Below are 15933 nucleotides of genomic sequence, written 5' to 3'. Positions count from 1 at the left end.
ATTCTCGATCCAGTCACATTGTTTCTTTGTCATGATGGGCAAGACAGTTGATTGGAAGAGCTCTAAGAAGAGCATGGTTGAAAAATCTAAAGCAAAACAGAATACATTGTTGCCTGAGAAGCTGCTCAGGAAGCTGTTGGGATAAGGAAGTTTGTTTCGGAACTCAGAGTAGTACCTAACATTTAATCTTCTATAAAAGGTGTATTGTGATAGTTCGAGTGTTATATACTTCCGAAATAATCACATGTACATAAAAGTATCCGACACATTCTTTGAAAGTTTGACTACATTCGTGAAGTCGCGAGGAATGAAATAAGTATTCTCAAGGTTCATACAGATGATATCGTGGCTGAAACGTTCACGAAGCCCTTGATGCACAACAAGCGTGATGATCATGCTAGTAATATTGGACTTCGTTATGCTACTGATCTTATTTATCTGTAATTTAGTATTTGGATATTTCTGGAACATTAAGCATTTTTATCTTAATGAACTGAGATACTAGGTATGGTCGTTTTCATTTATATTACTGTATTCTATATTAGCATGTTTAATCCATGAATAATTGTTGATTATTCTGAATCTCCATATTCGGTCATGTTATGGGAATAACATGAATTAAGATCATTATGAGTGTTGGTTTTATTCACTGATGATGAATAGTTAACTTGTTGAGGCCAAAATTCATATGTATTCATTGATGATGAATATTGGAATGACCCAATCATGAGAGGTCACTACATGGATCATCGTCAATAGTAAATCTCATAATGGTTATGTCTTTGTGTCCTTAGACCTGAGATGTATATGTTGGTTTTTGATTGTATGACATATTATACTTTGATATGGTTAAACTGAAATGTCCCGTTCTTATTGATTACAAACGTTCTATATTAATTGATTTCGTTGCGAGGTTTTGACCTCTATATGAGACGTTTTTCAAAGACTGCATTCATTTTAAAACAAACCATAACCTTTATTTCATCAATAAAGGTTTAAAAAGCTTTACATAGATTATCAAATAATGATAATCTAAAATATCATGTTTACACACGACCATTACATAATGGTTTACAATACAAATATGTTACAACAAAATAAGTTTCTTGAATGCAGTTTTTACACAATATCATACAAGCATGGACTCCAAATCTCGTCCTTATTTAAGTATGCGACAGCGGAAGCTCTTAATAATCACCTGAGAATAAACATGCTTAAAACGTCAACAAAAATGTTGGTGAGTTATAGGTTTAACCTATATATATCAAATCATAATAATAGACCACAAGATTTCATATTTCAATACACATCCCATACATAGAGATAAAAATCATTCATATGGTGAACACCTGGTAACCGACATTAACAAGATGCATATATAAGAATATCCCCATCATTCCGGGACACCCTTCGGATATGATATAAATTTGGAAGTACTAAAGCATCCGGTACTTTGGATGGGGTTTGTTAGGCCGAATAGATCTATCTTTAGGATTCGCGTCAATTAGGGTGTCTGTTCCCTAATTCTTAGATTACCAGACTTAATAAAAAGGGGCATATTCGATTTCGATAATTCAACCATAGAATGTAGTTTCACGTACTTGTGTCTATTTTGTAAATCATTTATAAAACCGGCATGTATTCTCATCCTAAAAATATTAGATTTTAAAAGTGGGACTATAACTCACTTTCACAGATTTTTACTTCGTCGGGAAGTAAGACTTGTTCACTGGTTGATTCACGAACCTATAACAATATATACATATATATCAAAGTATGTTCAAAATATATTTACAACACTTTTAATATATTTTGATGTTTTAAGTTTATTAAGTCAGCTGTCCTCGTTAGTAACCTACAACTAGTTGTCCACAGTTAGATGTACAGAAATAAATCGATAAATATTATCTTGAATCAATCCACAACCCAGTGTATACGTATCTCAGTATTGATCACAACTCAAACTATATATATTTTGGAATCAACCTCAACCCTGTATAGCTAACTCCAACATTCACATATAGAGTGTCTATGGTTGTTCCGAAATATATATAGATGTGTCGACATGATAGGTCAAAATATTGTATACGTGTCTATGGTATCTCAAGATTACATAATATACAATACAAGTTGATTAAGTTATGGTTGGAATAGATTTGTTACCAATTTTCACGTAGCTAAAATGAGAAAAATTATCCAATCTTTTTTTACCCATAACTTCTTCATTTTAAATCCGTTTTGAGTGAATCAAATTGCTATGGTTTCATATTGAACTCTATTTTATGAATCTAAATAGAAAAAGTATAGGTTTATCATCGGAAAAATAAGTTACAAGTCGTTTTTGTAAAGGTAGTCATTTCAGTCGAAAGAACGACGTCTAGATGACCATTTTAGAAAACATACTTCCACTTTGAGTTTAACCATAATTTTTGGATATAGTTTCATGTTCATAATAAAAATCATTTTCTCAGAATAACAACTTTTAAATCAAAGTTTATCATAGTTTTTAATTAACTAACCCAAAACAGCCCGCGGTGTTACTACGACGGCGTAAATCCGGTTTTACGATGTTTTTCGTGTTTTCAGGTTTTAAATCATTAAGTTAGCATATCATATAGATATAGAACATGTGTTTAGTTGATTTTAAAAGTCAAGTTATAAGGATTAACTTTTGGTTGCGAACAAGTTTAGAATTAACTAAACTATGTTATAGTGATTACAAGTTTAAACCTTCGAATAAGATAGCTTTATATGTATGAATCGAATGATGTTATGAACATCATTACTACCTTAAGTTCCTTGGATAAACCTACTGGAAAAGAGAAAAATGGATCTAGCTTCAACGGATCCTTGGATGGCTCGAAGTTCTTGAAGCAGAATCATGACACGAAAACAAGTTCAAGTAAGATCATCACTTGAAATAAGATTGTTATAGTTATAGAAATTGAACCAAAGTTTGAATATGATTATTACCTTGTATTAGAATGATAACCTACTGTAAGAAACAAAGATTTCTTGAGGTTGGATGATCACCTTACAAGATTGGAAGTGAGCTAGCAAACTTCAAAGTATTCTTGATTTTATGTAACTAGAACTTGTAGAATTTATGAAGAACACTTAGAACTTGAAGATAGAACTTGAGAGAGATCAATTAGATGAAGAAAATTGAAGAATGAAATTGTAGGTGTTTTTGGTCGTTGGTGTATGGATTAGATATAATGGATATGTAATTTTGTTTTCATGTAAATAAGTCATGAATGATTACTCATATTTTTGTTATTTTATGAGATATTTCATGCTAGTTGCCAAATGATGGTTCCCACATGTTTTAGGTGACTCACATGAGCTGCTAAGAGCTGATCATTGGAGTGTATATACCAATAGTACATACATCTAAAAGCTGTGTATTGTACGAGTACGAATACAGGTGCATACGAGTAGAATTGTTGATGAAACTGAACGAGGATGTAATTGTAAGCATTTTTGTTAAGTAGAAGTATTTTGATAAGTGTATTGAAGTCTTTCAAAAGTGTATAAATACATATTAAAACACTACATGTATATACATTTTAACTGAGTCGTTAATTCATCGTTAGTCGTTACATGTAAGTGTTGTTTTGAAACCTTTAGGTTAACGATCTTGTTAAATGTTGTTAACCCAATGTTTATAATATCAAATGAGATTTTAAATTATTATATTATCATGATATTATCATGTATGAATATCTCTTAATAAAATATATATACATTAAATGTCTTTACAACGATAATCGTTACATATATGTCTCGTTTAAAAATCATTAAGTTAGTAGTCTTGTTTTTACATATGTAGTTCATTATTAATATACTTAATGATATGTTTACTTATCATAGTATCATGTTAACTATATATATATCCATATATATGTCATCATATAGTTTTTACAAGTTTTAACGTTCGTGAATCACCGGTCAACTTGGGTGGTCAATTGTCTATATGAAACATATTTCAATTAATCAAGTCTTAACAAGTTTGATTGCTTAACATGTTGGAAACAGTTAATCATGTAAATATCAATCTCAATTAATATATATATACATGGAAAAGTTCGGGTCACTACAGTACCTACCCGTTAAATAAATTTCGTCCCGAAATTTTAAGCTGTTGACGAATCTTCTGGAAATAGATGCGGGTATTTCTTCTTCATCTGATCTTCATGCTCCCAGGTGAACTCGGGTCCTCTACGAGCATTCCATCGAACCTTAACAATTGGTATCTTGTTTTGCTTAAGTCTTTTAACCTCACGATCCATTATTTCGACGGGTTCTTCGATGAATTGAAGTTTTTCGTTGATTTGGATTTCATCTAACGGAATAGTGAGATCTTCTTTAGCAAAACATTTCTTCAAATTCGAGACGTAGAAAGTGTTATGTACAGCCGCGAGTTGTTGAGGTAACTCAAGTCGGTAAGCTACTGGTCCGACATGATCAATAATCTTGAATGGTCCAATATACCTTGGATTTAATTTCCATCGTTTACCAAATCGAACAACGCCTTTCCAAGGTGCAACTTTAAGCATGACCATCTCTCCAATTTCAAATTCTATATTTTTTCTTTTAATGTCAGTGTAGCTCTTCTGTCGAGTTTGGGCGGTTTTCAACCGTTATTGAATTTGGATGATCTTCTCGGTAGTTTCTTGTATAATCTCCGGACCCGTAATCTGTCTATCCCCCACTTCACTCCAACAAATCGGAGACCTGCACTTTCTACCATAAAGTGCTTCAAACGGTGCCATCTCAATGCTTGAATGGTAGCTGTTGTTGTAGGAAAATTCTGCTAACGGTAGATGTCGATCCCAACTGTTTCCGAAATCAATAACACATGCTCGTAGCATGTCTTCAAGCGTTTGTATAGTCCTTTCGCTCTGCCCATCAGTTTGTGGATGATAGGCAGTACTCATGTCTAGACGAGTTCCTAATGCTTGCTGTAATGTCTGCCAGAATCTTGAAATAAATCTGCCATCCCTATCAGAGATAATAAAGATTGGTATTCTATGTCTAGAGACGACTTCCTTCAAATACACTCGTGCTAACTTCTCCATCTTGTCATCTTCTCTTATTGGCAGGAAGTGTGCTGATTTGGTGAGACGATCAACTATTACCCAAATAGTATCAAAACCACTTGCAGTCCTTGGCAATTTAGTGATGAAATCCATGATAATGTTTTCCCATTTCCATTCCGGGATTTCGGATTGTTGAAGTAGACCTGATGGTTTCTTATGCTCAGCTTTGACCTTAGAACACGTCAAACATTCTCCTACATATTTAGCAACATCGGCTTTCATACCCGGCCACCAAAAATGTTTCTTGAGATCCTTGTACATCTTCCCCGTTCCAGGATGTATTGAGTATCTGGTTTTATGAGCTTCTCTAAGTACCATTTCTCTCATATCTCCAAATTTTGGTACCCAAATCCTTTCAGCCCTATACCGGGTTCCGTCTTCCCGAATATTAAGATGCTTCTCCGATCCTTTGGGTATTTCATCCTTTAAATTTCCCTCTTTTAAAACTCCTTGTTGCGCCTCCTTTATTTGAGTAGTAAGGTTATTATGAATCATTATATTCATAGATTTTACTCGAATGGGTTCTCTATCCTTCCTGATCAAGGCATCGGCTACCACATTTGCCTTCCCCGGGTGGTAACGAATCTCAAAGTCGTAATCATTCAACAATTCAATCCACCTACGCTGCCTCATATTCAGTTGTTTCTGATTAAATATGTGTTGAAGACTTTTGTGGTCGGTATATATAATACTTTTGACCTCATATAAGTAGTGCCTCCAAGTCTTTAATGCAAAAACAACCGCGCCTAATTCCAAATCATGCGTCGTATAATTTTGTTCGTGAATCTTCAATTGTCTAGACGCATAAGCAATCACCTTCGTTCGTTGCATTAATACACAACCGAGACCTTGCTTTGATGCGTCACAATAAATCACAAAATCATCATTCCCTTCAGGCAATGACAATATAGGTGCCGTAGTTAGCTTTTTCTTCAATAACTGAAACGCTTTCTCTTGTTCATCATTCCATTCAAATTTCTTCCCTTTATGCGTTAATGCAGTCAAGGGTTTTGCTATTCTGGAAAAGTCTTGGATGAACCTTCTGTAGTAACCAGCTAGTCCTAAAAACTGGCGTATGTGTTTAGGAGTTTTCGGGGTTTCCCACTTTTCAACAGTTTCTATCTTTGCCGGATCCACCTTAATACCTTCTTTGTTCACTATGTGACCGAGGAATTGAACTTCTTCCAACCAAAATGCACACTTTGAAAACTTAGCGTACAATTCTTCCTTCCTCAATACTTCTAACACCTTTCTCAAATGTTCACCGTGTTCTTGGTCATTCTTTGAGTAAATAAGTATGTCATCAATGAAAACAATGACAAACTTGTCAAGGTATGGTCCACACACTCGGTTCATAAGGTCCATGAACACAGCTGGTGCATTAGTTAAACCAAACGGCATGACCATAAACTCGTAATGACGTAACGTGTTCTGAAATCAGTCTTTGGAATATCATCTTCTTTCACCCGCATTTGATGATACCCGGAACGTAAGTCAATCTTTGAATAAACAGACGAGCCTTGTAGTTGATCAAATAAGTCGTCGATTCTCGGTAGTGGGTAACGGTTCTTGATGGTAAGTTTGTTCAACTCTCGGTAGTCGATACACAACCTGAATGTACCATCTTTCTTCTTGACAAATAAAACAGGAGCTCCCCACGGTGATGTGCTTGGTCGAATGAAACCACGCTCTAAAAGTTCTTGTAATTGGCTTTGCAGTTCTTTCATCTCACTGGGTGCGAGTCTGTAAGGAGCACGAGCTATTGGTGCAGCTCCTGGTACAAGATCTATTTGAAATTCAACAGATCGATGCGGAGGTAGTCCCGGTAATTCTTTCGGAAATACATCGGGAAATTCTTTTGCAATGGGAACATCATTGATGCTCTTTTCTTCAGTTTGTACTTTCTCGACGTGTGCTAGAACAGCATAGCAACCTTTTCTTATTAGTTTTTGTGCCTTCAAATTACTAATAAGATGTAGCTTCGTGTTGCCCTTTTCTCCGTACACCATTAAGGGTTTTCCTTTTTCTCGTATAATGCGAATTTCATTTTCGTAACAAACGATCTCTGCTTTCACTTCTTTCAACCAGTCCATACCGATTATCACATCAAAACTCCCTAACTCTACTGGTATCAAATCAATCTTAAATGTTTCGCTAACCAGTTTAATTTCTCGATTTCGACATATATTATCTGCTGAAATTAATTTACCATTTGCTAATTCGAGTAAAAATTTACTATCCAAAGGCGTCAATGGACAACTTAATTTAGCACAAAAATCTCTACTCATATAGCTTCTATCCGCACCCGAATCAAATAAAACGTAAGCAGATTTATTGTCAATAAGAAACGTACCCGTAACAAGCTCCGGGTCTTCCTGTGCCTCTGCCGCATTAATATTGAAAACTCTTCCGCGGCCTTGTCCATTCGTGTTCTCCTGGTTCGGGCAATTTCTAATAATGTGGCCCGGTTTTCCACATTTATAACAAACTACATTGGCATAACTTGCTCCGACACTACTTGCTCCGCCATTACTCGTTCCGACACCACTTGTTCCTTTCGTTCTATTAACCCCTGGTCCGTAGACCTCACACTTCGCCGCGCTATGACCATTTCTTTTACACTTGTTGCAAAATTTGGTGCAGAACCCCGAGTGATACTTTTCACACCTTTGGCATAGCTGCTTCTGATTGTTGTTGTTGTTGCGGTTATTATTGTTGTTGGGATGATTGTTGTAGTTGTTGTTGTTGTTGTTGTTGTTGTTGTTGTTGTTGTTGTTGTTGTTGTTGTTGGGCCATTTGTTGTAGTTGCGATTGATGTTGCGATTGTTGCGATTATTGTTGTAATTGCTGTTGTTGTTGTTGTATTGGTGATTCTTATCACCGTTTTCCTCCCACTTTCTTTTGACTTGCTTCACATTGGCCTCTTCAGCAGTCTGTTCTTTAATTCTTTCTTCAATCTGGTTCACTAGTTTGTGAGCCATTCTACATGCCTGTTGTATGGAGGCGGGCTCGTGTGAACTTATATCTTCTTAGATTCTTTCCGGTAATCCTTTCACAAACGCGTCGATCTTCTCTTCCTCATCTTCGAATGCTCCCGGACACAATAGGCACAATTCTGTGAATCGTCTTTCGTACGTGGTAATATCAAATCCTTGGGTTCGTAACCCTCTAAGTTCTGTCTTGAGCTTATTGACCTCGGTTCTGGGACGGTACTTCTCGTTCATCAAGTGCTTGAATGCTGACCACGGTAGTGCATACGCATCGCCTTGTCCCACTTGCTCTAGATAGGTATTCCACCATGTTAACGCAGAACCTGTGAAGGTATGCGTAGCGTACTTCACTTTGTCCTCTTCAGTACACTTACTTATGGCAAACACCAATTCGACCTTCTCGGTCCACCGTTTCAATCCGATCGGTCCTTCGGTTCCATCAAATTCCAAAGGTTTGCAGGCAGTGAATTCTTTGTAGGTGCATCCTACACGATTTCCTGTACTGCTAGATCCAAGGTTATTGTTGGTATGTAGCGCAGCCTGTACTGCGGCTATGTTTGAAGCTAGAAAAGTACGGAATTCCTCTTCATTCATATTCACGGTGTGTCGAGTAGTCGGTGCCATTTCCTTCAAAATAGTTAAATGGAACAAGTTAATCATACAGAATATTAAGAGTAGTTAATAGTATTTCGTAGCATAATATGAACTCATTTATAAAAGCTTTTTCTTCATATTAGCATTTTATAAGTTTAAATTCGGGTAGTACCTACCCGTTAAGTTCATACTTAGTAGCTAATATACAATTCAACTACTACAATTCTATATGAAAAACTGATTATAATAATATTTCGCGTTCAAACTTTTACACAATATTTTACAAACTTACAATACCGCTTATTTTACATATAGCATGAAATATAGCACACAATAAATTTGATACAAGATGGTTGTGAAGATAACTCTAGCTAGTACACAAGTCGTTCAGCAAAGGCAATAAAGACACGTAATTCATACGTCCAGAAACAAGTCATGCATTCTGGTTTTACTAGGACTACTTCCCATCCTTGGTCTTGTGGCACATAACCGTTATGGCCGTTGATAAGACAGCGTGTTGTAACGTCGTCAAAGGGACGAGGGTTACGTAATGTCCAACAGTCTCGTAACAATCTAAAAACCTCATTTCTTACCCCAATTACCGACTCCGTCACTTGTGGGAACGTTTTATTTAATAGTTGTAGCCCGATGTTCTTGTTCTCACTTTGGTGAGAAGCGAACATTACTAATCCGTAAGCATAACATGCTTCTTTATGTTGCATGTTAGCCGTTTTTTCTAAATCACGAAGTCCAATATTCGGATATATTGAGTCAAAATAATTTCTTAACCCATTGCGTAAAATAGCATTTGGGTTCCCCGCAATATATGCGTCAAAGTAAACACATCGTAACTTATGGATTTCCTAATGTGATATCCCCCATCTTTCGAACGAAAGCCTTTTATAAACCAAGGCATTCTTGGAACGTTCTTTGAATGTCTTACAAACTGATCTCGCCTTAAATAGTTGTGCCGAAGAATTATGACCGACTCTAGACAAGATTTCATCAATCATGTCTCCGGGTAGGTCTCTTAAAATATTGGGTTATCTATCCATTTTGTGCTTTTATACTGTAAAATAGACAAGAGTTAGATTCATAAAAAAAAATACTTATTAATACAAGCAATTTTTACATATATCATAAAGCATAAGCACACTATATTACATATATTACACCACACGAATACAACTATCTTATTCCGACTCGCTTGTTTCTTCTTCTTCGGTTTTGGTTCGTTTTGCCAAGTTTCTAGGGATATATGATGTTCCCCTAATACGAGCCGTAGTTTTCCACATTGGTTTAGAAAAACCTGGTGGTTTAGAGGTTCCCGGGTCATTGTTACAACTTAAGGACTTCGGGGGTTGACGATGCATATAAAGTTCATCGGGGTTGGAATTAGATTTCTCTATTTTTATGCCCTTTCCCTTATTATTTTCTTTTGCCTTTTTAAATTCAGTTGGGGTAATTTCAATAACATTATCGGAATTCTCGTCGGAATCCGATTCATCGGAGAATTGGTAATCCTCCCAATATTTTGCTTCCTTGGCGGAAACACCATTGACCATAATTAACCTTGGTCGGTTGGTTGAGGATTTTCTTTTACTTAACCGTTTTATTATTTCCCCCACCGGTTCTATTTCTTCATCCGGTTCCGATTCTTCTTCCGGTTCCGATTCTTCTTCCGGTTCCGACTCTTCTTCCGGTTCCTCTTCGGGAACTTGTGAATCAGTCCACGAATCATTCCAATTTACATTTGACTCTTCATTATTATTAGGTGAGTCAATGGGACTTGTTCTAGAGATAGACATCTATCACATAATATCAAACGCGTTAAGAGATTAATATATCACATAATATTCACATGTTAAAAATATATAGTTTCCAACAAAATTTGTTAAGCAATCATTTTTCAAGTAAATACGGTCGAAGTCCAGACTCACTAATGCATCCTAACAAACTCGATAAGACACACTAATGCAAAAATCTGGTTCTCTAAGACCAACGCTCGGATACCAACTGAAATGTCCCGTTCTTATTGATTACAAACGTTCCATATTAATTGATTTCGTTGCGAGGTTTTGACCTCTATATGAGACGTTTTTCAAAGACTGCATTCATTTTAAAACAAACCATAACCTTTATTTCATCAATAAAGGTTTAAAAAGCTTTACGTAGATTATCAAATAATGATAATCTAAAATATCCTGTTTACACACGACCATTACATAATGGTTTACAATACAAATATGTTACAACAAAATAAGTTTCTTGAATGCAGTTTTTACACAATATCATACAAGCATGGACTCCAAATCTCGTCCTTATTTAAGTATGCGACAGCGGAAGCTCTTAATAATCACCTGAGAATAAACATGCTTAAAACGTCAATAAAAATGTTGGTGAGTTATAGGTTTAACCTATATATATCAAATCATAATAATAGACCACAAGATTTCATATTTCAATACACATCCCATACATAGAGATAAAAATCATTCATATGGTGAACACCTGGTAACCGACATTAACAAGATGCATATATAAGAATATCCCCATCATTCCGGGACACCCTTCGGATATGATATAAATTTCGAAGTACTAAAGCATCCGGTACTTTGGATGGGGTTTGTTAGGCCCAATAGATCTATCTTTAGGATTCGCGTCAATTAGGGTGTCTGTTCCCTAATTCTTAGATTACCAGACTTAATAAAAAGGGGCATATTCAATTTCGATAATTCAACCATAGAATGTAGTTACACGTACTTGTGTCTATTTTGTAAATCATTTATAAAACCTGCATGTATTCTCATCCCAAAAATATTAGATTTTAAAAGTGGGACTATAACTCACTTTCACAGATTTTTACTTTGTCGGGAAGTAAGACTTGGCCACTGGTTGATTCACGAACCTATAACAATATATACATATATATCAGAGTATGTTCAAAATATATTTACAACACTTTTAATATATTTTGATGTTTTAAGTTTATTAAGTCAGCTGTCCTCGTTAGTAACCTACAACTAGTTGTCCACAGTTAGATGTACAGAAATAAATCGATAAATATTATCTTGAATCAATCCACGACCCAGTGTATACGTATCTCAGTATTGATCACAACTCAAACTATATATATTTTAGAATCAACCTCAACCCTGTATAGCTAACTCCAACATTCACATATAGAGTGTCTATGGTTGTTCCGAAATATATATAGATGTGTCGACATGATAGGTTGAAACATTGTATACGTGTATATGGTATCTCAAGATTACATAATATACAATACAAGTTGATTAAGTTATGGTTGGAATAGATTTGTTACCAATTTTCACGTAGCTAAAATGAGAAAAATTATCCAATCTTGTTTTACCCATAACTTCTTCATTTTAAATCCGTTTTGAGTGAATCAAATTGCTATGGTTTCATATTGAACTCTATTTTATGAATCTAAACAGAAAAAGTATAGGTTTATAGTCGGAAAAATAAGTTACAAGTCGTTTTTGTAAAGGTAGTAATTTAAGTCGAAAGAACGACGTCTAGATGACCATTTTAGAAAACATACTTCCACTTTGAGTTTAACCATAATTTTTGGATATAGTTTCATGTTCATAATAAAAATCATTTTCTCAGAATAACAACTTTTGAATCAAAGTTTATCATAGTTTTTAATTAACTAACCCAAAACAGCCCGCGGTGTTACTACGACGGCGTAAATCCGGTTTTACGATGTTTTTCGTGTTTCCAGGTTTTAAATCATTAAGTTAGCATATAATATAGATATAGAACATGTGTTTAGTTGATTTTAAAAGTCAAGTTAGAAGGATTAACTTTTGTTTGCGAACAAGTTTAGAATTAACTAAACTATGTTCTAGTGATTACAAGTTTAAACCTTCGAATAAGATAGCTTTATATGTATGAATCGAATGATGTTATGAACATCATTACTACCTTAAGTTCCTTGGATAAACCTACTGTAAAAGAGAAAAATGGATCTAGCTTCAACGGATCCTTGGATAGCTCGAAGTTCTTGAAGCAGAATCATGACACGAAAACAAGTTCAAGTAAGATCATCACTTGAAATAAGATTGTTATAGTTATAGAAATTGAACCAAAGTTTGAATATGATTATTACCTTGTATTAGAATGATAACCTACTGTAAGAAACAAAGATTTCTTGAGGTTGGATGATCACCTTACAAGATTGGAAGTGAGCTAGCAAATTTGAAAGTATTCTTGATTTTATGTAACTAGAACTTGTAGAATTTATGAAGAACACTTAGAACTTGAAGATAGAACTTGGGAGAGATCAATTAGATGAAGAAAATTGAAGAATGAAAGTGTTTGTAGGTGTTTTTGGTCGTTGGTGTATGGATTAGATATAAAGGATATGTAATTTTGTTTTCATGTAAATAAGTCATGAATGATTACTCATATTTTTGTTATTTTATGAGATATTTCATGCTAGTTGCCAAATGATGGTTCTCACATGTGTTAGGTGACTCACATGGGCTGCTAAGAGCTGATCATTGGAGTGTATATACTAATAGTACATACATCTAAAAGCTGTGTATTGTACGAGTACGAATACGGGTGCATACGAGTAGAATTGTTGATGAAACTGAACGAGGATGTAATTGTAAGCATTTTTGTTAAGTAGAAGTATTTTGATAAGTGTATTGAAGTCTTTCAAAAGTGTATAAATACATATTAAAACACTACATGTATATACATTTTAACTGAGTCGTTAAGTCATCGTTAGTCGTTACATGTAAGTGTTGTTTTGAAACCTTTAGGTTAACGATCTTGTTAAATGTTGTTAACCCAATGTTTATAATATCAAATGAGATTTTAAATTATTATATTATCATGATATTATCATGTATGAATATATCTTAATATGATATATATACATTAAATGTCTTTACAACGATAATCGTTACATATATGTCTCGTTTAAAAATCATTAAGTTAGTAGTCTTGTTTTTACATATGTAGTTAATTGTTAATATACTTAATGATATGTTTACTTATCATAGTATCATGTTAACTATATATATATCCATATATATGTCATCATATAGTTTTTACAAGTTTTAACGTTCGTGAATCACCGGTCAACTTGGGTGGTCAATTGTCTATATGAAACATATTTCAATTAATCAAGTCTTAACAAGTTTGATTGCTTAACATGTTGGAAACATTTAATCATGTAAATATCAATCTCAATTAATATATATATATACATGGAAAAGTTCGGGTCACTACATAAACGCTGTCCTGAACAAGATAGTTATAAAGGCCATCATTGGGTATGATGTGAAGTACATGATGAACGCATATAATCAAAATGAGATTTATTCCTCTATGTGAGAGTATGATACCACTGGGCCCCTTGATGAAAGTGAATGGATATTTACACGGCCGTGTCCAAGCTATATTGATTGATGATCGATTTTAACTTGGTAATCACATATTCTTTCAAGATCGAGAAACAGAATTAGTTGACAAATGAGAATGACTAGATCCATGTCTCATGTTAACTTGGTATCGGTAATAAAGGGACGATAGACACTCAATCATTAAATCATTTTTAATAATAATAATGATAGTTCGTTTAGTTTTAACAAACACTTGTATATTTTCGGGGGCATTGACGTGTTGCTAGACGCCAATATATGTCAGTATAGTTTTCTAGATGTTATGACATGCACAAGTGGGAGTTTGTTGGTTTAGTGTGCACCTCATAACACAAATCTATACTACCGCTTATATACAAGCCTACGGGGTCACACACTTTAGCATTTAGACACCATCTATTATATATTGTTGATATATAATTATAACCTATAGTTTGAGAAATCATAATTTAGTTAAATATGATTTAATTGAATTAAATAATAAATGTTTTTGTTTTTATATTTTAGTTTTAATTAATATAAAAATATAAATATAATTAAAATCTTGATTTGTTTTGACAAATCAAATGTCGACCAATGTATAAACGTGTTTTGCAAGTTGGTAATTTTAGGATGTGTATCAAATCAAATTATATATTATCTTAAAATATATAAAGACCATATGATCTACAAGTTTGGGCACGAGAGGTGTAACAAAAAAGGGTTTTTTGGTCTTAGCCGTAGAAAAACAAGAAGAAATATGAGTCTTCACTTTGTGATTTTCGATGGCAAAATAAAGAGTGTGTCTTTCTTATATTTGACCCACTAACCACTACCAAAGATCAGATTGTTATTCGATTCTTAATTTTATTGTTGGTCGACAAGAGGCAAATGAACAAAAGAGTTTTGTTTTATTTGTTGAATTTCTCAAACTCTATGAAGTAATGAAGAGTTATTGTTTTGGGGTTATACGGACCAGCATCTGGTTGGTGTTGTTCGACGTGCTGTGTGGATACCTGTAGAGGTGTTCTACTTTGGACACTCGTTTCTCCTATACGTGGACATCGCTCGCGAAAGGTATATCTAATCTCCACTTTGTGAATTTTTTTATTTGACAATTATTATTGTTGTAATTGGATCTTGTGAAAACCGTTAATCGTGTGAATGTTTAATTGAAAGTTTATAATAAAATAAATGATGTTTATTTTAATGTTAATAAAAATTGTTTATTAATGAATGAAAATATTATTTTATCGTTCTGCTCCGTTTATAAAATTTAAAAGTACATACGATTTTCCATCAATACCCGCTTTATTCGAGAAAACGTTGCATTCACAAAATCATCACCATGTATCTTATTTTGACTGCATTATCAACGGATGTAGTATTGTAAACTATTAATTACGGTGATTGTCTATATGTAGAAATCATCAAACATCAAAAACCTTAGAATTTAATATTCAATTATGGTGTGCCTTTTTAAAAGAATGCAATGTTTACAAAACGTACCATGTAGAGGTCAGTACCTCACTGTGAAATCGATGAATAATGTATTCGTTCAAATGGATTTGGACGAATCATATTATGACAAGATACTCTACCAAAAGAGTTGTATTTTGTTTCATCGCCACTCAATAGTCTGTTCATATTCCCAGTTTTGCTTTTTATTCTTCAGATCATGTTATTCTTATTTCTGTATTTGTTTAGTCGTAATTAACACTAATCTTTTGTTATTTAATTTTAATCTTCGTTTCTCTTCATTGTAGAGTACTGTTTGTGTACTTTTTTCTTTCATTTCTAATTTGATCATTGGTTTTTAAAAATGGTTACCGAAATCACCCATAACCA

The sequence above is a fragment of the Rutidosis leptorrhynchoides genome, chromosome 7, assembly GCF_046630445.1.
Source record: "Rutidosis leptorrhynchoides isolate AG116_Rl617_1_P2 chromosome 7, CSIRO_AGI_Rlap_v1, whole genome shotgun sequence".
Classification (NCBI taxonomy): domain Eukaryota; kingdom Viridiplantae; phylum Streptophyta; class Magnoliopsida; order Asterales; family Asteraceae; genus Rutidosis; species Rutidosis leptorrhynchoides.
This window is presented reverse-complemented; position numbering follows the sequence as displayed.